Raw genomic sequence first — 25,415 nt, forward strand, 5'->3', positions numbered from 1 at the left:
TTTTCACAAAAAAGATCGTTTTCTCCATTTTTTGGTCAAAAACAGGTGTTTTTAGCAAAACTAACCCATGTTCTACTGACGATTACTAAAGAACGGTAAACGATAGAAACAAGCCGTATTTTCCTGGTGAAAGAAGAGAGTCTACTCTTTCATGTGGTAGCTTGCAATTTCATGTGGTAGTGTGTTAACATAGTCATAAAACTCACTGTTTGGTGGATCTTAGAAAAACAGTCAAAATGCTGTAAAACGTCTGGCAGCCAATGAGTTAAGATATGTCACGTGAAAGATATATGCAATGCATGCCATTCTACATTGTGCTAAACATCGATATCTTCTTTTGGGAAGGTCACGCAGCTGAACTTAAAAGAGCAAACTAAAAAGTAAAAAATATTTAAGGAAATAAAAGTTAAAAAATCCCCAACAGCCTCAAAAACTGAAACAGGATTATCCACTCTAAGCTAAGAATTTCCTCCACTCGCCCATAGCCTTTCTATATGAGGTAGTCATGTCCTGGGGCCTCATTTATAAACGATGCGTACGCACAAAAGAATGCGTACGCCACCTTCTACGCACGCTTTGTTATTAAAAAAAACTGAACTTGACGGTGAAATGTGCGTACCTCCACGCAAGCTATGACCCATGCGTACGCACATAAAAAGGAAAAGGAAAAAGTGCGACCTCTAGAGTAAACAGGGAGAATGACCTGAAATTGGTTCAGTAATCGAAGTGTAACACAAACAGAACATCACGTTGACAGTGTTTAAAATATAAAATGCGATTGATTGTTGTTTGGTGAGTTGTACAAAATGTCATGCTACTTTAGGCAATAAAGACAAATGTGATATGTTTTTTTGTAATTGGCTACGTTTTGTTAATTAATACAGGTCGATAAGTATCCAAATTAATTAATTACTACTGTTCATACGCTACCACACATGTTGCTTGTTAGGTTGCCTACTCTGTAAACGGTATATAAAGGGATTTGCCGTGGTAGGTCTTATGATGCACTATGGCGTATTTAGCATTGCTGGAAGATGTGGAAAATGGAAGAATACGGAGAGAGCGTGTTTTCATAGACCAACAAGATTTGTTGGCCAATGATGATGAATGGCTCATGAGCAGATTCAGATTGCCACGAGCTGTCCTCTTACAGCTGATCGCGGAGTTGGGATCAGCGTTGGAGAGGGGTACCCGCCGGAACCATCCCATCCCGGTGTCGCTGCAAGTGCTGACCTGCATAGGCTTTCTAGCTACTGGCACTTTCCAAAGGGAACTGTCTGACCGGTCGGGAATCTCTCAGCCAACCTTCAGCCACATTTTGCCAGACGTGTTAGGAGGTGTAATTCGTTTATCGCAAAACTACATCGAGTTTCCTTACATGGTGGGTGAACAGGCAAATAAACAAGCACAATTTGCAGCTAAGTCCGATTTCCCAAATGTGATCGGTGCTATTGACTGCACTCATATTGCTATACGGGCACCGAGTGAAAATGAATTCGCCTTCGTCAACAGGAAGCATGTTCATTCACTCAATGTCCGAATTATATGTGACGCGGACATGGTGCTCACCAATGTTGTTGCCCGGTGGCCTGGTTCAACCCATGACTCATTTATACTGAGAAACAGCAGCGAATTCAAGTTCAAGTTCAAGTTTATTATGGCCATTTCAACAGTATGAAAATACAATTGATAGGAATGTGTTTTGGTATGCTCACATATAAGACACATAATGACAACACAGACACATAATGACAACACAATAGCACAGGGGTAACAACACTTAATATACAGAAAAAGTGCAACAAAGTGCAAGGATCACAGAAAGCAGCAGTTCAGTACAGTTGTACAAGTGCAAAGAGAGGTAGCCTGGTATGTAATCCATAAGTGCTTAGTGCATGTTCAGGTGGCGAATAGCTTGTGGATAGGTGCTATCCCTGAAGCGTGATGTTTTGCATGTGATGCTCCTGAACCTTCTCCCTGATGGTAGGGGTGTGAATAGATGATGTGCTGGGTGGGAGAGGTCAGAGATGATGTTTTTGGCTTTCCTGGAGATTCTGGTGATGTAATGTGAGGCTATGGTAGGCAGACTACAGCCAATGATTTTTGAGGCCCTGCGCACCACCCTCTCAAGCCGTTGTTTGTCCTGGCTGGTGGCACTACCATACCAGACCAAGATGGCGAAGGAGAGTACACTCTCAATGGTAGCCCGATAGAAGAATCAAATCAAGGTGACTTTTTCTGGAGTCATTCTAATTAATTTCACACTCATTTCAAAGACAGGGTAAAGGTAAATGTGGGGTGGTTCCTTGATACATATCTATGAAGAATGTATCTTGCGGACAATCAAAAAACCACCCTGCTGAAAAAAACAGCGAGAAACCAGCTTAGGCTGGTAGCTGGTTTTAGCTGGTTTTAGCTGGTCTTTGCTGGTCTTTGCCCAATACACAGTTATTATTGCTGGTCTTTGCTGGTGTAGCTGGTTAGGCCACCAGCTAGACATGCTGGCGTGACCATCTGAGGAAGCTGGTCGTGCTGGTGTGACCAGCCTGTCATTTGGGATACAACTGGTTTAAGATGGTCATGCTGGTGACCAGCCTGTCAAGCTTGACAAAGATGGTCAAGCTGGTTTTCTAGAATAACCAACATAAGCTGGCGTGGCCAGTAAAAACCAGCAATGTAGACCAGCAACACCAACTAAAATGACCAGCTTAAGGTGGTACAACAATCAAAACCAGCTGAATTACCATCATAAGCTGGGTAAACCAGCTGAAGGTGTGTTTTCGCGAGAGTTTTGCTGGTCTAGCTGGTTAACCATCAAAGGGTGGTCAAATAAGCTGGTTAACAAGCTGGTCAACCAGCAAACCACCTTTAGCTGGTCAGGCTGTTTTTTTCAGCAGGGCAAATACATATACATACCCGAGTCCTCGGCTGTCTCATGAGGCCCGACATCAGTGTCACCCTCCTCCTCACGCACAATTCCGCTCAGGAGGGTCTCTCCTATAATTCCAGCCAGTTTTTCGTCCAGCTGGGTGAGTTCTGGCTGTCCTTTCCCCCCGCCCGTTGCATGGACACTTTGGCGGTGCGCTGCGATCCTTTTTTTTGCGTCCACCTTAATGTCGGACAATTTTTTTTAAAAAAAGCTGCTGCGTTGACTGCATTGGCCACATGCTCCCATTCGCAAGGTTTTTTTGCGTTTGTAATTCCTGAACTATGTCCCCCAAACAAAACACGTTGACGCTGTTCAACTTCATTAACTAAAACTTCCACCTCACAGTCGGTGAAGTTGCGCTTCTTTGACTTTCCGTCTCTTTTCGCCATATTCTCCACATATATCAATATTCATTGAGGGCGTTTCGCTGAATATTTATAGGCAATTATGGGTGTGTCTAGAGGTACGCACAGGTGCCGCAACTTTGAAGTGGATTGTGATTTATAAAGGGTAATTGGCGTGGAACATGCGTGAGCACGGTTTTATGAATCAGAATATTTTTTTGCGCACGCACATTCTGAGTTTCAGGCGTACGCCATTTTCTGGCGTCAATCCTGCGCAAAGTTTTCTAAATGAGGCCCCTGGTCTGCAGCACAGACAGGAGTGTAGCAACGCACTTCGGATATATATGTAAGGTGAAAGATGTAATAGCATGCCATTAGATACATTACGCAAGCATCGATATCCTCTTTTGGTAAAGTCAACACAGGCATGGTTCCAATAGTCAGTATGCAGGTTGTTTCACAGACAACTACGACCGGGCTGGAGAGTGGTCTTGCTCGAAGAAAGGCGTTGGGGTCTTCTGTAGGCTGACACACAAAAACAAAAATAAATACACACTTATACAATACACTTTTTGTACTGTATGGTAATGTGAAAATTCTATGCATGTACATTTTCTTACCTCAAGGATGTGAAACAAAGCCTGACTTGCGTGTCCTAACTTCTTGGATGGCACCACAAGTGATGGAAATAAGTCTGGCAATGCCTTAATCAGGGCGATTGACTGCTTTACTGTTAAAAACAAACAAAAAAGGCATTCGTTTTCTTGCAGCCATTTATTAAACAAACATTAATACTTCTGTGGGATTCTCAATTGATATGTTCTGTAAATACCTTTGTCCAACAGTGGAGGCCTCATGACCTTCTTGAAAACTCCATAAAACTGTGCCCTCTCGAAAAAGGTCGCCAGCCGGGTATTTAGTTCAGGTAGGAAGTGGGAGTTCCCTTGATCAAGGATCCGCCGGAGATCATCCATTAGCTAACACACAGGCAGACAAAAGACAGAAGAGATGTTAAATGAAAATTTACATTACAATTCAAATCTAACAGAATTAAACTTTAACCTTCGGATGAGACTGTGACAGCTACCAAACTCCAACAGCAAACAACAAAAATCCGATGTAGGATGGCTAAGAAACGCTTACTTGACTGCAGATATAGAGCTGTTCTGTCATGTAGAATAATTAGACTAATCATTTAGAAGAAATTAAATAACAAATAATCATGAGCTACAGCTGTCGCCTATTTTGCCCCTTCCTGTTTCGTGTTGGAGCGAGGTCACTATTGGTTTTTAAAGGAATACGCCACCCAAAAATGAAATTAAGCTAGTCTCGGTCACCCCCAGAGTTAGAACAGTGAAAAAAACCCGGTTAAAATCTGTCCGGGCATTCTCCTGCTTTGGGAGCAGCGATTTTAGCTTTAGCTTAGCACAGTTGCTGTAGATGAAGGGTGTCAGTGAGCACGTCCTCCAAAAAAGTGACCGAGACGTCTACATTTTTTTCTAAATATATCTTGGGAGCCGTGTGTTCAAAACGAGTACAAATCATAATGCAAAATCGAACGAGACTATTACCTGGGCAGATCTTTACTTGGAACTATATTCAGCCTCATCGCCGACGAAGCACCGCTAGCTAGGCGCAAAGTTCTCACGTAGCAGTCTTATAAACTCCCAACTTCTAGATTCGACTGGAACTTCACGGGATGGGATTCAAGTGGTGCTACGTGAGAACTTTGCGCCTAGCTAGTGCAAATCCTCCCGATTTTGGAAATTTAGTCGCCGACTGTTAAAACAGACCAAAATCATCCAATGTAAGCCAGCCTTAAAACAGTTGAGCAAATAGTGTTTGCCCCTATTCTTTCCATTGCAACTGTGTCTACATTGAAGTAGCTATTTGAGAATCATTTGAATCATTGAAAGGAGCTTTTCCCAGACCACAATGTCCATACACTGAATCCAAACACTGTTTATTTAAACAATGGGCTTCCAAGCTAAATTTAAGAAATGGCTATGCAAATCTTAGATTAATCAGAACCAAATATATGAAAGCTGCCAAAATGTTGAGCCTTCCATGGCATGCACCCACTGTTCTCAAGTGAAAAGGAGATGGGACCTATATCTGAGGTTAAAGATCTACGATATTTAACCCTCTGGAGTCTAAACCCCCATCAGGAGACATCAGTATGTCGAGCTTCAGTGTTGGACACTTTCTGGCTGTGGCCTGAGGCACATCTGTCTGCGGGAGAGAAATAGATAAAATCTGACTCACTGGAGTCAGGCTCAGACCTATTATGTGCTCCCTTCTGGCCCTGCTCCATTACCTCCTTCACCTGATCCTCAGAGTCCCCAGACTGCCCTGCCTCAGTCTGCACAGGCTTAGCCCGCAAAGCCTCCTCTTCGACTGGCACATCAGCTGAACAATTCATCAGACATTTAGAAGACATATCATGACTGGTTACAAAATCAAGAGAACACCAAAAATGAGACCTACATTTTGGGTGCATGGCTGCTTTCATGAGGGACTTCATATTTCCAGCCTGGTCACTGTGGTCTGTTTTGCTGAGGTCTCTGGCACATATTGGCAGTCTTCAGATTATGGCCCATTGCCTTAGACACTTTCTGCCGATTTTCAAAGGGCTTTTCTAATAGGCATGCAATTTGTTTGGGACTGAGCCTACTACTATCCAGTTTCAGTAGTTGGCTTCAGTCTGCCATCCAGACTTGTGAGGTATCTTGAGAAAAATAAATGGATAGGAATGTATGAGCACATCAAATAAGGACGGCATTTTCAAGACTTTAAAGTGTATTCATATTTCATACTGAAGAGAATATTGAAAAAAGACCCAACTATTCAGGTAATGCATATCATTTAGGAAATTGAAGTTCTTGTTGATGTCCCCCATGTTTCCTGACTTATAGAGGAGGAAGTCCTTGACACAACTCTTCCTTTGCCTTATGTCTGGGGTCCTTCACAGATATATGACAGGCAACATGCTTCGTAACACACTCAATCTGATTTCTGTCCAAAAAATCTAAGTACAGTACAGACTGTGTTGTTCTTTCTGTCCAAATAGGGTTGTACTTGGAATCAGGACAATGTATTCATCTGTAGTGATGGTGTAGACAATGGCGCTGAAACAACGTCATCACCAGTTCAAGGTCACCCTCGGAACGTTGCAGTTTTGCTGAGGCACGACTTTGTCATAGTTGGCTTTCTCAAATCACAGTCTGGCAAAGCAGCCAGTTGTTCCCTGAAATGGGTAACAACCTCCCCAATGGCGGTTTCAGCAGTAATGCTATAGTGCTTTCTATCTTCCAAAAGGCCACTGGGGTTTTGTTTGTCCTTTGGCAAGGCAGTAATGTTGACAAAATATCCCCCATCGAGGTACCCTACGACCATGTCTGCACAATTACTCAAAACCTTCTTCCCCTTCTCTGAATATTGGGTGAAGTCAAAATGATTCTTGAAGTATGTATAGTGAGGCTTAAGGAGACACTACAGTTGAATAGGGTATCTTTTTAAATACTAGGCATCACCATGGAACTTCCTCAGCTGATTACTGACACAGGTATGAGAACAAAATGTATTACAAGTTTTTGAAATGTGTATGTTTAATTATGCAAATTAGGCATTATCTCATTAAATATGCGTGATTTTGCATATATTTCCAGTAGATAGATCTGAACATATGATAAAGCCAGGTACAAAATTATTCTTTCATGTTGTTTACAGACAAGATTACAATAACAGGATTTCTGCTTTCATTGCCTAGGAAATCCAAATATACTGTCCATTGCCTTAAAAAAACGATTTTTGCCATGCTTTTTTTAAATTAAAATGTCACATAAATCAAGCCAGGAATGATGTATTAACAAATACCTCTGTAAATATCTTCAGAATACTGTAAAGTGTATAACTGGAAAGTTTGGTGTACATATATGCTACAGAGGCTGAGAAGTATCTACCGGAAAATGACACAAAACCGCAAATAACTAGTTTTGAGAAAACGGCCTTGAAACACAGCCACTTTGAACTTTCGCGATTGGTTGCTAACACAAAGGAAATGTCCATATTTGGATTGCATAGCGTTATGAAGGAGAAACAGGGCTTTCCAACGGTGTCACACACGATATGATTTGGATCACGGTCGCGGGAGTACATGACACTTTAGAATGGGAACTTTTTGTGAAATTAGGAGAAATACATAGGCGCGAGTAGACAAAATGTCATGAAATGAACACCACAATATGTCTCCTGTCAACATAAGCTGCGTTTCCATTACAAATATGCGCAAAAACTTTGTCGATATTGTCTTAATGTTGAATATCACAATTTTCGCAATTGCGGTGTTTCCATTACATTCGGCTAACTAAATTAAAATCTTGTGTATTCTCGCGTGCTGTAAGTCATTAGGAAGGAATTAAGAGTTGCGAAAAGAAATGTGCTTAATGGAAACACACACATTTCGAAAAAACTCACATGTTTCGATAAAAAGTTTTTGCACTCGGGTGAGGTGGTATTTCGAGCGTATCGAAATTTGTATATTTCGCAAAACTGCAATGGAAACACTTTTTTCGCATCTGACGAGTCACGTGATCCAACAACCGGATGTTAGGAGGAACGAAACCAACGAAGAAGACTGATGACAGGAAGTGGCACCGGGAGAATAATGTAAAAAATATTTTTTTTTTTCTCACCTTAATTTCTGTACTACCATCACCTGGCCATAGCCTTCCTACATCTCCCTTCGTAGTTACGTCTGCGATTTCAGCCATTGAGCTGGATTCCTCCAGGAGAATTCCATGACCTGAGGGGTATTTCACAAAAGCGGAATTAAGACATCCAAGATGAGGGAGAAATCCGGGTTTGACATAGCGTAGGCTAATCATCCTACTCCTCCCCGTTTCACAAACGCCAATCCAGGATGAGTAGGAGCGACTATGTCAAACCAGGTGTAAGTAATCCTTCTAAGAGCGCGTTCACGTCTTTCTATAAAAGACGTCATGGATCGATCTCAGATTCACAGATGAAATGGAGAAAACCTGTGCGCCGTCCTTCACTCCGTCGGAGCAGCAGCTCCTGATGGAGGCCTATGAGGAGGTGAAACACCAAATAACAAAGAAGGGGAACACAGCCGCCGTTTGCAAAGAAAGAGAACTCGGGTGGCAAATTGTTGCAGACCGTTTAAATGCGTATGTACTAAATTGAAATGGAACTTATTCAAAGAAATTAATGCAATTTCCCTGAAACGGTCACAATAGTTACGTTTTGCTTTTGCACTTTTTTATTGTCAAGAATTTAGCCGTCTTTTCACATTCAGTCAAACACATACGGACAGTTATATCACGGTAACCTGTATTTAAATGAGGTTTCATCATTCAAAATGTATCTCTGTATACGTGCTGGGCATTCCGGCACAAGTCTTTCGCAGGCATATATTATTACAATATAATTTCAGAAAAAAAACATGTAAAACGTTGATGCATGGTAGTTGTGATCTTGGAAGATATGACGTGTTCTTCATTGTATTCTTGATTTCTGTGCGTATGTCAGGGTACTCATTAAATGTGTAATTGTACTTCCATGACAGATCAAACATGACAGGGGAAAAAAGGACTTGGCAACAAGTAAAAGTAAAATACAAGAACATCTTGCAGACTGGTAAGTGCACTGGCTCGGTCCAGAAGACAGTTTGTACATTTGCATCAATGTTCAAGGGTTTCTTATTTATTTTTTTAGCCCTTTAGTGCTGTCTCCCTTTCCTAGTCTAATAGCAAATGAACAGCAAATGAAACACTACGCCTACACATGAGGCCATATGCTGTGGACAGGCGCTAACATGCTTATTATGTCCATGCGTAATAAGGTCACACATTTCTCATAAGGAACAGTTCTTGTCTTGTAGAGAACCTTTTATGTACACGACTACATGAATTACTGTCAAGGTGGTCGCTCACTGTTTGTCTTTACTAACTTTAGCGGTGAAAAAGAGAAACTACAAGTCAGGCACTGGGGGTGGCCCTCCACCCAAGACCTGACACCTGCGGAGGAGCTGGCCCTCCATTTAAATAAAGGGAGGCCGGTGATCGAAGGGATACAGGGGGGGGACAACTCTGTCCCTCCCGACGAAACGACCCCCTTCATCCAAGGTAATCCCAGTAAACTGTTTTGTGTGTGTGTGTGAGCACAGACTGACTGATATTGTCTTATACAGTCTCTGGGGACACGCTCATTCTGCTGGAGCCAGTAGACGAGTTCGTCGATCCAGTGAGTAATCTTGAAATGTGTGGTGAAATGGCTTTTGTGGAAATCATGAGCATTGTCTAGCATGAAAATAATGCGCAATTACATCTTACATTGTCTTCCAGACAGTAGTTGTAGCCTACATTTATGCCGATTCGAAATGTTGGCAAAAAAGTGTCATAGCCTACTATGGAAGCCTCCAATGCGAAGTAATGCGAGAAGCACGTCTATTGGTTATAGTGCGACAATCCACTGATTTAGCGCATCAACTTCCCCTCAGAACATGTCGATTGATTCCATCCATTCAGATAAGATGTACTTCTTCTACAATTTACTATATGGGCAACATTGTATTGCGTCCAGTTATCACTGGAATAAAACCGATTCATTGGCCCTATTTTGTGATTGTATAGCAGGCACCTACATCTGCCATGGATGACGAGGAGACCGTCTCAGTTGGGACCGAGGTAGCCTAATGTTATGGATAGTAGGTAATAGTCCATAATGGCTATTTCAATTATGTGTTCGCTGCTCATACACAATCTAACTTGTAACAGGACCCAGACGCTGTCCCACAAAAACACCCATCTAGCAACATAGTGAGTATAAAAAAGGCCTCCAACTGAATGTTCTCCATGGCAAATTCCTGCATTGCTAATGTATAGGCTTTACAGAGTTCACAAACCGTCAGGTGCATGTACACCACTCACCTAAAAACCGTCAGGTGCCTGTACACCACTCACCTAAAAACCGTCAGGTGCCTGTACACCACTCACCTAAAACGGCAAATTGAGCTGGGGGAGGTACAAATTCAGTACCAGAAGCGCAAACTTGTTGAAGTGGAGCTGGATATCCAAATCAAGCAGAGAACCCTGAGCCAGATGGATGCGGATATCCAGACACGCCAAAACAAGTATGTGATGTGTTCCAAAACTCACTGTAAGCACTAAGCACTATGTAATAGTAACTTTTTCTTTTCTCTACCCTCCCGGCACGGCAGGTGAAAACATCGTTTTTGTGACCTCCGGTCAATTTCAATATTTTGTGCTAGTTTGCTACCTTAGCATGTATTCTACCACCCTACTACAACAAGTCCGATTTGCACATTTAGGTGTTTATTTCATGACATTTTGTCTACTCGCGCCTATATATTTCTCCTAATTTTACCAAAAGTTCCCATTCTAAAGTGTCATGTACTACCGCGACCGTGATCCAAATCATATCATGTGTGATACCGTTCTCCTGAATGACGCTATGCAATCCAAATATGGACATTTCCTTTGTATTAGCAACCAATCGCGAAAGTTCAAAGGCGAGTCAAGGCTTAGAACGTATCCCATTGGCTGTGTTTCAAGGCTGTTTTCTCAAAACGAGTTTCTTCTCCCACTCTGAGAACATAATCTCCACTTCTGAAGCACTTACATGCGCCAAACTGTCCAGTCTTATGCCAAACTACATTTACAAGACTTTTACAGAGGGGTTTGTTGAAATATTATTCCTAACCTGATATATATGACATTTTATGCTTAAAAACATGGCAAAAAATGATTTTTCAAGGCTATTGACACTATATGCTGATTTACAAGACAACAGAAGTAGATATCCATAAATCCCTCTGTAATTTTTCTCCCATCTAATATATTAACACAATGAAAAAAGAATTTTGAACCTGGCTTTATCCAAAACTCAGATTATGTATTTTGAAATATATGCAAATTAGCGCATATTTAATTAGATAATGCCTAATTAGCATATTTCAACATTAAATTACAAAAAAGTTGTTATACATTTTTTTCTTATGTTGTAAGTAATCAACTGGGGAAGTTTCATAGTGATATCTGCTAGTTAAAAAAATTACCCTATTCACCTGTAGTGTCTCGCCTTAACCCAAAAATGACAACATAATTAGCTGAAACTATCAAAACGATCTATGAATTAACTGAAAAAATTTACAACATAACGGTCTCTGACCAGTCGACCACTGGGGTCATCAGGGAACAAAGCTGCGTTTTCCCAGTCCCTCCACAATCATCCTGGGTGCCCTTTCTTTACGAATGTTTGCGATATTATGCAGCACAGCACAAGCAACTACAATATCACATGCTCTCTGAGGTGTGACCCTCAGATAGTGGAGACACTGGAAACGCGACTTCAAAATGCCAAAGGACATTTCAATCCGTGCCCTGGTCTGTGCATGGGCAAGGTTGTACAAGCGCTGTCCATCCGTCTGGGGTTCTGCAAATGGTGTCAGCAGAAAGGGCTCACAGGCATAGCCCTTATCCCCCAGCAACACCCCTGCGAATTCACCTGAGAAGACAAAAGAATGTGTGAATATAGGCCAAAATAATATACAATCCACAATATGTCTTTAACAGGATAATGTACAATTGAGTGTATTCATGTTTCTACCTTGTGCAAGTCGTTGGTGAATTGGAGAGGCCCGAAAGACTCACGAGTCATGGACCGAGCCAGGCCACTTTGCCTCTACATGGCTAAATCTGCATTCAGCATCACAGATCATCTGATAGGGGAATAATGCATAAAGATGCGTCCAAGCAGATATGTGTTATTTATGAGCACAAGTAAAGATTTGCCTACCTGAATATTAAGACTGTGAAAGGATTTCCGATTGACAGAATCCGCCTCGTTGTCAGATGGACGTTTTATTCGAACATGCGTGCAGTCCAGCGCACCAATGACGTTTGGGAATCCTGTAATGAGTCAGTCTGTGCTGTGACAATTGTAGTCGGTCTATATGACAGTGTACGTCTGTGGTTGTCTTACTACAGCGCATACCTGCAATTGTGTAGAACTCGTTTTTGATGTGGCGTAGTCGTCAGGGAACGTCATAAAAATATGGCTGTTCACCCCTTGCCAATGATGTCATAAAAGTTCGCGCCACAGCGAAATAGCTAACTGGACGGCAAGAAGACGAGTCGAATCAATGGGTTCTGATGGGACGTATAGTGCTAGCTCAGAGATTATATTGAAATGTTACCTTCATAATGTCCTTCCACCACTGCTAGCATATTGTTTGTAATGAATCAACATCCGATTACTTGATACAGATATATTTTGCTTTGTTTTCTTGAGTGTTTCGGGAGTATTTCAACCACGATTGCACTGTCATCTGGTCCGCCTACTTAGCTAAGCAAGGGTTGTTATAGCAACCATAAACTCTGAATGGGACGGCGCGTTTAACGAGTTCAGTGCTAGGATAAACGTTAGCTAGGTTAGCTAATAATAATGTTCAATGACTGCTAACGTTATTTCATATACTGATATGTTATGTTTTGACTATGTTACATCTGTTAAGAGCATTACAAATAAAGTGGCCATATATGGAAATATAATGGAAATATTTTAGCCCAGAAATACTTAATATGGGTGTTAATATACAGTAGGCTAATATTAACAGTAGAATACGATCTAGCTGCCCTATGTTAGTGCTGTTATCACTAGTTTAATAACTATATAAATTTGCGATCACAACCCATTTCACCTTACAACACATCTGGCATGTTTATATGACTACCAGATGCTGACCAAAGTAATACATTGAACTACAAAAGATGTTAAAGTGAAGGTGTTCACTTCTTCATAATGTAATTTGCCGTACATCTCCTATCTTTCCGCCGTCCATCATGGTGCCGTCTGGCGCTGTCACGTCACTTTGTGACGTTTCAGCAAGAGGTGAATACTGTTTTAATGCCATGTACATTGCCCTGATGGAGCGGCACACAGTGGCTTTACTGAGACTCTGCGTCACCAACGGCATATAAAAACATGCCACTGGCAAAGAATCTCAGTCCCACACACACCATTTGGGTGACAGTCAAGGCATGGCTCCGACCAGTTCTATGTGCCAATGTCGGACCCAGCAGACGGCAGAGATATCTAATCCCCTCTGCAGAAAATCTATACCTTTCATATAGATAATCGTCATTAAAGGCGAGGGGGTCCGCTCTGTCTCTGAACAGTCTTGGCATTCGCAAAGCTCTTCTTAAAATGAGAGCCTCTTCATCCTGAACGTCGTCTAAGAATGGGCACGCCATTGTAGAAGTGAGTGTCATGGACCTATCACTTCATTATATAGCTGCATATCAATGACTTTATTGCAATCACCTTCGGACGTATATTAGTCATTTCCAATACGCACCCAATGTAGAAGCCTATGCGTAAATCATTTAATATATCAACAATGCCCAAATTACAGTTATGGAACAATGATGGTAGGAATATAGGATTTTTTATTGAAAAAAAGAAAAAGATATGTGTTTTAATGCAGGTGGTTACACGTAGGTTGCATCTCAACAGGCCTGTATGAAAGCGCTCATCACCGCGTGGGATGACAGCTCACTGACCGCTTTGAGTGGTGGCTCAATGAACCAATAACAGAGCAGAATTAACTAAGCCTGGCTGTTAGCCTGGTTGGTACCAGGCTAGCTTCAGAGGATAAATTCCCATGACAACTTATGTAGCATCCCTTTTGTGAAACCGAGTCAAGGGTAAGTTCATCCAGGATAACCACAAAATTCCGGTTTAATCCCTTATCTAGGTTTTGTGAAATACCCCTCCGGTCAATCAGCTAACAGATTGAGGCAGCGCAAGAATACTGCAGGCAATCAGTCAAGGGCTTTTTGAATGTAAACACCGCCAGTAAGCAATCATTTCTCAATACCTGAATGTCCAGACCCTCTGTATGAAACTGTACACTTCAATCTAACAGTTACAGTATTGTTATTAATACATCATCATTGCTTTGGACTGCCTTGCACTATATTTATATTTAATCATAAAGCTCAGTCTATACTGATACTGCACTATTCCCACTATCTCTTCAATTGTATATTGCATCCTGCATCTTGCCTGTGCCTGTTGAGGTGTGCACGACCATGGTTAACCTTGACTGCACGCAATCACCACTTCTATCAAGTAAACTGACTTCTCAAAAAAAAGTCAAATCCCCCCGCCCCCCCATTTAATGCACACAGCATGTAACCACCACTTAAAGGGACACTTCACCGATTAGCATTAAGCTTTGTATCTTTAGAAAAACAGTCATGTTTTTGAATGGTCGTGCATCATTCCCTCAGTTTGCCTCTAGTGGCTGGACCTTTAGTCTTTATAGGCAGGTGATGCTACCTGGAGGGCGTGGCCAGAGCAGGAGGCTACAGTCTTCGACCAAAGCAAAGCACAGCAGCCCAGGGAGGAGCTGCCCAGTGGAATCTTTAGTTTATCTTTGCAATCCTTATTTTCATGAACTTTCAAGAACTTAAGAGCTTTACATTTTTATTTATTTATAATAAACCCCTCTGTATTGGACATCAAAACGCCTGGATTATTCTCCTTGGACAAGTGAGTCAGACACTCAAGCTCAGCCACCAGTGGTCAATTGACCCCCCCCCCCCCCATTTACTGCACACAGCATGTAACCACCATTAAACAACTTCAAGTCAACTGACTTCTTCAAAAAAAAGTGACTTCACAGAAACTGCCTGCAGTCATTAATGTAAAACTGAATATACAGCTATATACCCCCCCCCCCCATTTAATTTCCTCATGTTTTCCTACTCAGTGACACGACAGTGTCAGTGTTTCTCACGTAGTATTTTACCGCTCTCCAGTCCCTGTTCTTCAGGGCTCTGAGGGTGTCAGTGAGCACGTCCTCCAAAAAAGTGACCGAGACGTCTACATTTTTTTCTAAATATATTTTGGGAGCCGTGTGTTCAAAACGAGTACAAATCATAATGCAAAATCGAACGAGACTATTACCTGGGCAGATCTTTACTTGGAACTATTTTCAGCCTCATCGCCGACGAAGCACCGCTAGCTAGGCGCAAAGTTCTCACGTAGCAGTCTTGTAAACTCCCAACTAGCTTCGACTGGAACTTCACAAGTGGTGCTACGTGAGAACTTTGCGCCTAGCTAGCGGTGCTTCGTCGGCGATGAGGCTGAAAATAGTTCCAAGTAAAGATCTGCCCAGGTAATAGTCTCGTAATAGTTGACACCCTTCAACTACAGCAACTGTTCTAAGCTAAAGCTAACATCGCTGCTCCCAAAGCAGGAGAATGCCCGGACGGATTTTAACCGGGTTTTTTTCACTGTTCTAACTCTGGGGGTGACCGAGACTAGCTTAATTTCATTTTTGGGTGGCGTATTCCTTTAACGAAAGTTCCAACTAAACAAAGGGAAACATGGCTAAGTGAAGCGACGACGCAGCGGCAGGCTGCCAGCACTTCTGCCCCAACAGAGGCGAGGGCGAGGTACGCAATAAGAGCGAGAGAGAGACCTCCTCCTGGGACGTGCCCGTCTTAAAGAGTTACTTCACCCCATAACTCCACCCACTTCACATTTCTGAAAAAGGCTTTCAAAATGGGCGAGACGTTCTGAGAGGGAGTGCAGCACTGCTGCAACCAATCAACCATGGTGATTTCGTGTCAATCTGGGAATGAGTGCTGCACTGCAGACATGGCTTATCACAGGTAGGCTAATCAGGGTAGCAGGTGTTGGGGCGTTTCAGTCCTAATTTGTAACGACCCGGTGACGTAGTGTTGGACTAGAAGTGCAGGACAACGTAGCATTCCAATAGTATTTTGGACCAACATGCCATGGCATGACTCAAACTGTAGTATGCGAGGAGAGCAATATCTCCAATACAAAATCAACGTTTACACATTGTTTTCTACAGTTGGGTCTGATCAAATATCGTACTTCACATGAGCTCAGAAGTATTGTTTGGTCATCAAACCAAAGTTTTGAATTAATAGTGTAAACATCGCTCTTTAGCAGCCCAGCTGGGTTTGCACATCAGAAACGTACCTGGAGGTACGTTTTGCTGGATCTGCAAAAATTTTCCCATGGGAACATTTTGAAAATGATACCAGGTTGCAATCTATAGCTGTATTATCTTTGCTTGGACAGCCAACAATGTGTAGTGAGTGGGCAACTTATCAAGAAAAAAAGTTATAATCAGGTTTATCAGTCAGTACCTTCCCAACTTAGACTCCACAGCAGCAAATTCCTGGACACTCCATTTTCTTTTGGAACTAGGTGCCTGGTCTGAAAGACACAACATTTAGGGGGTATTCACACCTGCCTTGTTTAGTTCGATTAAAACAAACTCAAGTTCGTTTCTTGCTTGGTTCGGACCTTTTTGACTGGTGTGAATACAATCACTCGAACTCTAGTGCGGACCAAATAAGCGGACCGAGACCCAGCTGAGGAGGTGGTCTCGGAGCGGTTCCTACCGAACCCTGGTGCGGTTCGTTTATGGTGTGAAAGCAGACCGACCTCGATCCGACCCAGTTACAGAAATCTACCTTTTTTGGATTTGACGAGCTCCCGTAGTTTTTGCGCATTATGGGAAATGTAGGATAGCTCCGTGACGCACAACAGCTGTAAGCAGCAGTGGGCTAACGCTTTTTTGCCAACAATAATTTGATTTTGCATCTCCTACCCGTTCCGTCTTCCGTAGGCCTGCTGTTAGCATGTTGGACACACATGAGAGCTCTTCTCAGCTGTTTTGTTGCACGTCTTCGTCGTTGCAAAATTACTAGCATGATATTGTTAAACTTGCATCAAACGGTCTTGACGCTCAAGCACTTCTGCAAAGCTGTAACTGTATAAACTATATTGCTAGGATAATAACGAGTACAGTACGCAAACATAGTATTTACGTGGGCCAACTTTGACTTTGGCTTCCTATTCTTTACCCCACCTACACGTTTACCAGCCAATGGTTGAACGACCTTAGCACATGTGCTTTTGTTTATAAATTCTGGTCCGGTTGCAATTAATCACGGTGTGAAAGCGAACCGCACTAAAAAAGAAAAAAAGAAAAAAAAATTGGTCCGTACCAAATAAGTGAACCAACGGACCTTCCTGGTGTGAATACGCCCTTAGATATCACTTATAAATCATGATCACAAACGTTTCTCTCTTGCTCAACAACCTTACTGAACTTTCTTAACCTAGTCCTTATTGAAACAGCTTTTTGACGTAGAAAGTGCAAAAACAAAATAAAACAAAACACAAAAACACAGATGCTTTCAAAAATAGTAAGAAAAACACTTTGATTCATATTTTTGGCTATTAAACAATGCCAACACATAAAATGTGTTTCAAGCTTAGCAAGTCATCATCAGGGTAAACATGATGGTTGAAACATGGATGTCATTAGCGGCTCATACCTCAAAGCAGGTCAATAATACGACCAGTGTATGGCAGGTACGTAGATCACCTGATTGGTAAAAACACATGACCCTGCATTAAAAAAATAAAGACTAGTTGAATTAACCCTTTAAGCGCCACCGTCGACTTAAGTCGACAAGATGCGGTACTGGATAAAACGGCCGATTTTGTCAAATAGGGTGTCAAATTTCGTTCAAACTCCCTGCCACTAGTTGGCAGACATGTCATACTACGTCCCCGACTCAGAATTACGTCATGCTTCTATACAAAATATTCGAGCAAGGGCACTTTAAACCAATGCGAAATATCAGCTGAGCTAGCTTGCGTGTGAGCCATTGTATTAGAGCGGTATTGTGAACGTAAACGAGTATTAGCATTAGATAATCGTCTAAACACATGGAAAAAGTTTACCAGGAATGAAGTGTTGGGTCTTCTGTTCGCTGACAGTGATTCTGAAGGGAAATATCTGCCTTCAGAAGATGACGGGGATTTGTTTATTCACACGCGTCTCCGCCTAGCAATGCTGAAGCTGGACAAAGTGAGAGATAAGTCCTACACAAGCACAAACGTGGATCATTTGCCCAATGTCAGTGTTAGGAACATTATTTCATGGGTTTAGGTGTTCATAGGGAAGTTAGAAGACCCTCATCAGACGTGTTATTTGTGTAGAGAACGACAGTAATGGTCGGGGCACTGCCATGTTATCGTGCTAGCCATTTTGCCCTTTCGTTTTCATTGTGCCTCTCCATAATTGCGAGGACAAGTAACGTGATGGAGAATTTGTCTAACACTATTGGGTATGTCGGTATGGAGGTCGAAGTGTCCATAGGAGAACTGTGGAGCAACTTAGCAGCAGTATAGTCGTAATGAGAATGAGAACGAAAAGCCACTCCACTCGGGAGGCGCGCGTGGCAGATCTAGCGTGCCGTCAGACAAAATACGCAACAGGTAGGCAGTGTGGGTTGATTTTGTTATGTTATGCCTTGCAATGAGAAGTAGGCATATCGTGAAACAGTTAGCAGACCCTCATTACGTGTTAGTTGTGTGGAGAACGAAAGCTTATGGCCGGGGCAATGTGTTTTTTGTTTGTTTGTTTTTTTATATCACGCTAGCCATGCTCCCTCGACAGTGACCGTGCCTCTCCATAATCGGAGGAGGACAGTAATGTAGTGGAGCCTTTGTCTAATATCAATAGATGTGTTAGACAAGGTCGAAGTGTCCATAGCAGAACTGTGGGGCAACGTAGCAGCAGTATAGTCGCAATGAGAATGAGAACGAAAGCCACTCCACTCGGGAGGCGCGCGTGGCAGATCCAGCGTGCCGTCAGACAAAATAGGCAACAGGTAGGCAGTGTGGGTTTATTTTTTTTATGGTATGCCTTGCAATGAGAAGTAGGCATATCGTGAAACAGTTAACAGACCCTCATTACGTGTTAGTTGTGTGGAGAACGAAAGCTTATGGCCGGGGCAATATGTGTTTTATATATATATCCCGCTAGCCATATGCTCCCTCGACAGTGACCGTGTGCCTCTCCATAATCGGAGGAGGACGGTAATGTAGTGAAGCCTTTGTCTAATATCAATAGATGTGTTAGACGAGGCCGAAGTGTCCATAGGATAGCTTGGGGAAACGTAGCAGCAGTGTAGGCAGTCGCAAGGAGAATGAGAAAGAACAGCCATGCTGACTCACTCCACTCGGGAGGCGCGCGTGGCAGACCTTACTTACAGGCTGTCATCAGACACAATAGGCAACAGGTGGGCACTGTGGGGTGGGGTGTTATGTTATGCCATGCAATGAGAAGTACCATGAAACACTACAAGAAGTGTCACCTGGATGAATAGGGATTCATTATATTTACAATAAAAAGCCTGCTACAGAAATTTGCATTCCCATCATCTTTCCATTTATTATTTATTACACTATTGATTTACTATTTCCCTGACCATTTAGTATGGCACAATGTGTGTTCTTTTTGTGTGTACATGTCCTTGTGATGTGAATGTCTGTCAACTAAAAAAGAAAAATAATAATAATAAAAAAAAAACTCAAAGTGGCAGATCTAAAGGCCACAGTCAGACAAAATACAGGTGTAAGCAGTGTGTGGTGGGCCTTTGTGTTGTGCCCTGCAATTAGAGGTACCACACCATGAAACACTACAAGAAGTATCACCTGTATGAACAGGGATTCATTATCTCTATGGCAAAAGGCCTGCTACATAAATTCGCAGCATCATCATCATTCCCATCATCTTGCTATTAGTAGCCTATGATGATTTACTATTTCCCTGACCATTCAGTATGGTACAATGTTTGTTCTTTTTGTGTTTTCATGTCCTGGTGTTGTGTATGTCTGTCAGCAAAAATATTATTAATAATAATATTAATATTTTTATAATAATATTTAAAATAAATCATAAAAATATGACGTCATAATATGCAAATTAGTTGGATACATTTAATCCCTACATAAACTTTGGGTCATCCTTAATATTTCTCTAATTTACAGAAAGTCTCTATCTCTTATCACTTTTAAGTTAAAGCCTTTTGAAATTAATATGTCAAAATTGAATGTTTTTGGAAAAAACCTCTGGCGCCTAAAGGGTTAATAATCAAGATCAATACTACATTCAAGAAAACATTACAGTTTACTTAAGATTTTACTTTACATTGATCATGTGATTCACCTGCTTTAAAATTTGAGCGACAACCATATTTCAGTTGCTCTAACGCATTGTTGAGTAGGCCAAAACAAAAACAAAAAATGAATTAAAGGCTTTCTGTGTCTCTATTTTTTACACAATCTATGTCTGCAAGTCCTAAGCCTCAGAGCACCAAGGTAACGTAATATTTTATAGCAGCACTCCTGACAAAGACCTTATCAGCTTTTTAACTTATGAAGTGTTGATTTGCAGTTAGAATTATCTAACTAAAAGGAAACCATGAATACAGACATGAACCCTTACATCCCTTAGACTTCTTTTCTATTGAACTGGTTGATCTTTGTGAGACTGAGAGAAAAAGTAGAGAAAATAATAGTGTAAAGATAATTAATGTCCATATACATTAATTGTACAAAATACAGATCTTCCTAGGAAGACATCTCCCAAAATACCTCCACTGCCTGATGATGAAGATGAAGGTTTAAAAGCCGATGGTCGTTTTGGGGTGGAACAGTGCTGCGGTCGCATTGATGAGTCTAGAAAAACAAGGAAGAATAACCCGAGTATACACACAATTGTTTTTCTTGAAAGTAAATTTCATATTAATACTATTTATTTTAAATTCTGTGTTCAAAGGAAATTAATTTGCAGTATGAAATCAGCTCAATGAAGACAATACCTGAGTCAGAAGGCTGATGCAAAGCTCTGAAGACGAACTTGATTCTGAAATGGGGAAAGTGCAAGAGAATAAGACCTACATTAACTATCCACCTCCTCACACTAGTTAATTTACAGCCAAACACAACTACTTAATAATTAACAACATATTAAAGGAATAGTTCAGAATTTTGGACATAGGACCTCATTGTGGGTGGAGACCATTTTTAGTGAATTTCTGCCCTTCCTTAAAGGAATAGTTCGGAATTTTGGACATAGGACCTTATTTCCAACTTAGTCGGGGTGATATAGATCGGTGAAGACCATTTTCAGTGAATTTCTGCCCTTCCTTGAGTTGTAGCGTTCATCTCGTGCTAACCTAGGTGCCGAGATAACGCAAGTCCACGGTAACATCCAGCCTGCCACTGAAAACACTCCACAGAACACCCGAAACAAATAAAAGATCACGTCAGACTATCAATGCACATGCCTGTGTCGCTAATCTTTGGCCCTCGGATCCCAGCGACCCATCACCTTCAGAAATAACTAATGGATTACTAATGGACAATTTATTCCCTACACTGGACTATTTGAACTTTCATTGTCATTGTAACTTTCAAACTACAAATGACTGTACTGTAACTGACCCAAGGCAGATGGGTTGGGCCCTTGAGTCGTGGGTCTGTCTGAGGTTTCTTCCTATATGTATCTCCAATTCTAGGGAGTTTTTCCTTGCCCCTGTTACTCATGGGCTCTCTTTGAATGTCTAACACTCTGTAAAGCGCCTTGAGACATGTGTAATGTATTGGCGCTCTATAAGCGACATTAAATTGAAAATTGAAATTGAAAATAGAACAATGTTAGAAATAAAACTAACCTTGCATCGCATTGCAATAGCCTACTTTGTTCCCTGTATGGCAGTGGCGGATTGATATTGAGAAACTAGTCCCTCAAAATGTAATAAATCATTGAGTTGCAAGGTTAGTTTTATTTCTAAAAATATTCTATCAACACGGACACGTATATCGATAGTCTGACGTTTTAATTGACTTGTCTCGGGTGTGCAGTGGAGTGAGTAAGACTGTTGTTGATGTCAGACTGATGTTACCGTAGAAATGCGTTAGCTAAGAACCAGCGTTAGCAAAGGGGGACGCTGCAACTGAAGGAAGGGGTTGAACGCGATAAAAACGGTCTCCACCGGCCTATATCACCTCGGTAAAGTTGGAAATGAGGTCCTATGTCCAAAATTCCGAACTATTCCTTTAAGGGGAGACACTACAGGTGAATAGGGTAAAAAAATTAACTTACAGATATCATCATGAAACTTCACCAGCTGATTACTCACATAAATGTGTGAAAATGTAATGCAAGTTTTCTGTAATTTAATGTTTGAATATGCTAATTATGCGTTCTCATTAATTATGCGCTAATTTGCATATATTTCAAACCTCAAAAACTCGACATTAGACAAAGCCAGGTCGAAAATAATTTTTTCATGTTGTATATATAGTAAATCCAAAGACATGTCCAGAGGGGTTTATGGATGTTTCATTTCGTTTTCCAGTAAACCTGACAATACTGTCAATACCCATAAAAACTTGATTTTTGCCTCATTTTTAAGAATAAAACGTCATATAAATCAGGATTAGAATAATAAATCAACAAACCCCTCTGGACAAGTCTTCACAATATACTTAGGAATAAAACTGGAAAGTTTGGTGTATGTAGGTGATACAGAAGTGGAGTTTTTGAGCTTAGAGTGGGAGAGGAAACCGGAGGAAACACAGCCATTGAGATACCGTTCTAAAGCCTAGACCCGCCAATGAACTTTCGCGATTGGTTGGTAATACAAAGGAAATGCCCATATTTGGATGCATAGCGTCATGCACAAGGAACAGGGCTTTCCAACGGTGTCACACACGATATGCTTCAGATCACGGTCGCGGTAGGACATGACACTTAAGAATGGGAACTTTTGATGAAATTAGGAAAAATATATAGGCGCGAGTAGTCAAAATGTCACGAAATAAACACCTAAATGTGCAAATCGGACTTTGTTATTGTAGTAGGGTGAAAGAATACATGCTAAGGTAGCAAACTAGCACAAAATCTCAAAATTGGCCGATTATGGAAAAACAACATTTTCACCTGCCGTGTCTCGCCTTCAGTTGCAGTGTTCATCTGATGCTAAGCAGTATTTACCTGGTGCTAAGCTGGTGCCGAGATAACTCAAGTCAATGGCGAGTTATGCGTTTACATAAATGACAATAAAGTATCTTGAACTTGAACTTGAACATCCAGCCTGCCACTGAAAACAGTCTTAATCAACTCCACAGAACACCCGAAACAGAAATTATAACGTCAGACTATCGATGCACATGTCTGTGTTGATAGAACAATGTTAGAAATAAAACTAACCTTGCATCGCATTGCAATAGCCGATACTTTGTTCCCTGTATGGCAGTGGCCGGTTGATATTAAGAAACTAGTCCCTCAAAACATAACAAATCTTTGCCATTCAAGGTTAGTTTTATTTCTAAAATTATTCTATCAACACAGATGTACATTGATAGTCTGACGTTTTAATTTACTTGTCTCGGGTGTGCTGTGGAGTGAGACAAGATTAGGGAAAGATTGTAGCCTGACTTGGCCCTCCGTAAGCTTCTGCTCAATTTTCATTTCCCTTCACAATTACGTCTGGGTCTGATCCCATTGAACTCGATTTCTCAAGGATGCATTCCACTGGACCAATCAGCGAATGGGGGGGATGGGGGAAGTGGGTGTTAACGATGACGTCGAGCATATGCGCGTGTGCAACACGGTCTCACTCCCAACTCGTCGAACGAGGACGCATGGTCAAGCCGGTTACATGCTGCCACTCAGACATGCCACCACTACGACATGCTTCCATTTAGACATGCCTCTTTTTCGACATGCTGCTATTTAGACATGCTGCCAATCCGACACATTTTAGTACCCCCATTCCGACAGTTTACAAATCCTATTTTTTTCCAAGTCAATTTAACGGACCCTATGAGCCCGACGGATGCAAAGTGCGTCAAAAAACACACCCATTCTTCTCTGTTACATTGCTCCGTGATTATTCGTCACAGCGAGATGAGACCTATATTGCATGAAAGAGCAGAACCGGGGCTTTCCAACGAGACTAGACACGTGTCTGTACGATCAAGTATAAAGTATAAAATAAAATCATGAATTTAAATCAAAGTATATCATATTTACAGTCTATATTGCTCTGCGTTCACGCACACAGCCACTGCTCTCGCTTGGATTACTCCGGGACCAGGCATCGCACAGACATGACAAGCATATCAAATGAAAGAGGAGAAACAGAGCTTTCCGTTGATACCAAACACATCGATCCTTTTGTGTTATAAAAACAGACGAAGTGACAAACAAATAAGAATGTCATATAGCTTCGGCTCGCTACTTTCGTTTGATTTACTCGTGAAACGCCTGGTCAAAAATATATGACTTGCATGTCAGATAAAAGAGGAGAGCTAGAGCTATCCACAGATACCAAATACAACCTTCTAGGCCATAAAAAAGACGAAGTGACAGCAAAATAATAACTGTAACATTAATAGCCTATTAATTACCTCATGTCGGAATGGCACGTTGTTTGAAAAAAAAGTGAAATACCGCCACTGCGACCATGAAAAAAAAAAATGTCGGAGTGGTGGGACTTTTTCCCATAAGGAGACATGCTTCCACTACGACAATTGGACGTCAATGTCGGAGTGCTTGTATGTCGGAATGAACGGCGGATACCGGTCAAGCCCCCTGACGTCAATATCCGAAGCAGAAGGTGCCCATGCATCCTCGACTAGTTGTGTGTGAGGCCGTGTTGTCTCTATAGGTGTCACGACCAAACGTTAGCGATTGGGTAAAATCAGGCCCAATCATTTCAAACTTCAAAGTTCATGCCTCCTGCCTGAAATCGATTCTGAATGGAGTAGGTCCAGACCCTCTGTACAATATTAGTACGAGGGTTTGGTTCGACCAGGCTAGATAGATGGTATTCTTTTGAGTAAAGCTCGAATGAAGGGCATTAGTTAAACACTACAATCTTTCAAGAATCTTTCCCGAATGTTGTCAAAGTCTGTCAGTGTAAGGTAGGCTTAAGACATTCAAGGTTCTCACATATTTAAAGTAACTCACCTGCACTTGTTTTTTCAAAGGCTCTTCATCAGAGGTGCCATCTGTTTCCTCATATGTTTCAGGAACATACTCCTTGTCTTCGTCAGTAATACATTCACTGGAGGACTCAGTCATATCAAGCATCTTCTTTATTAATTAAATTGATATGAAACCAATCATTTGAATTGTAAAAAAGATATTTTTTTTCCCCCAACAATAGACTACTTGCCAA

Source organism: Sardina pilchardus, chromosome 12 (assembly GCF_963854185.1).
Source record: "Sardina pilchardus chromosome 12, fSarPil1.1, whole genome shotgun sequence".
In the NCBI taxonomy this organism is placed as follows: Eukaryota; Metazoa; Chordata; class Actinopteri; order Clupeiformes; family Clupeidae; genus Sardina; species Sardina pilchardus.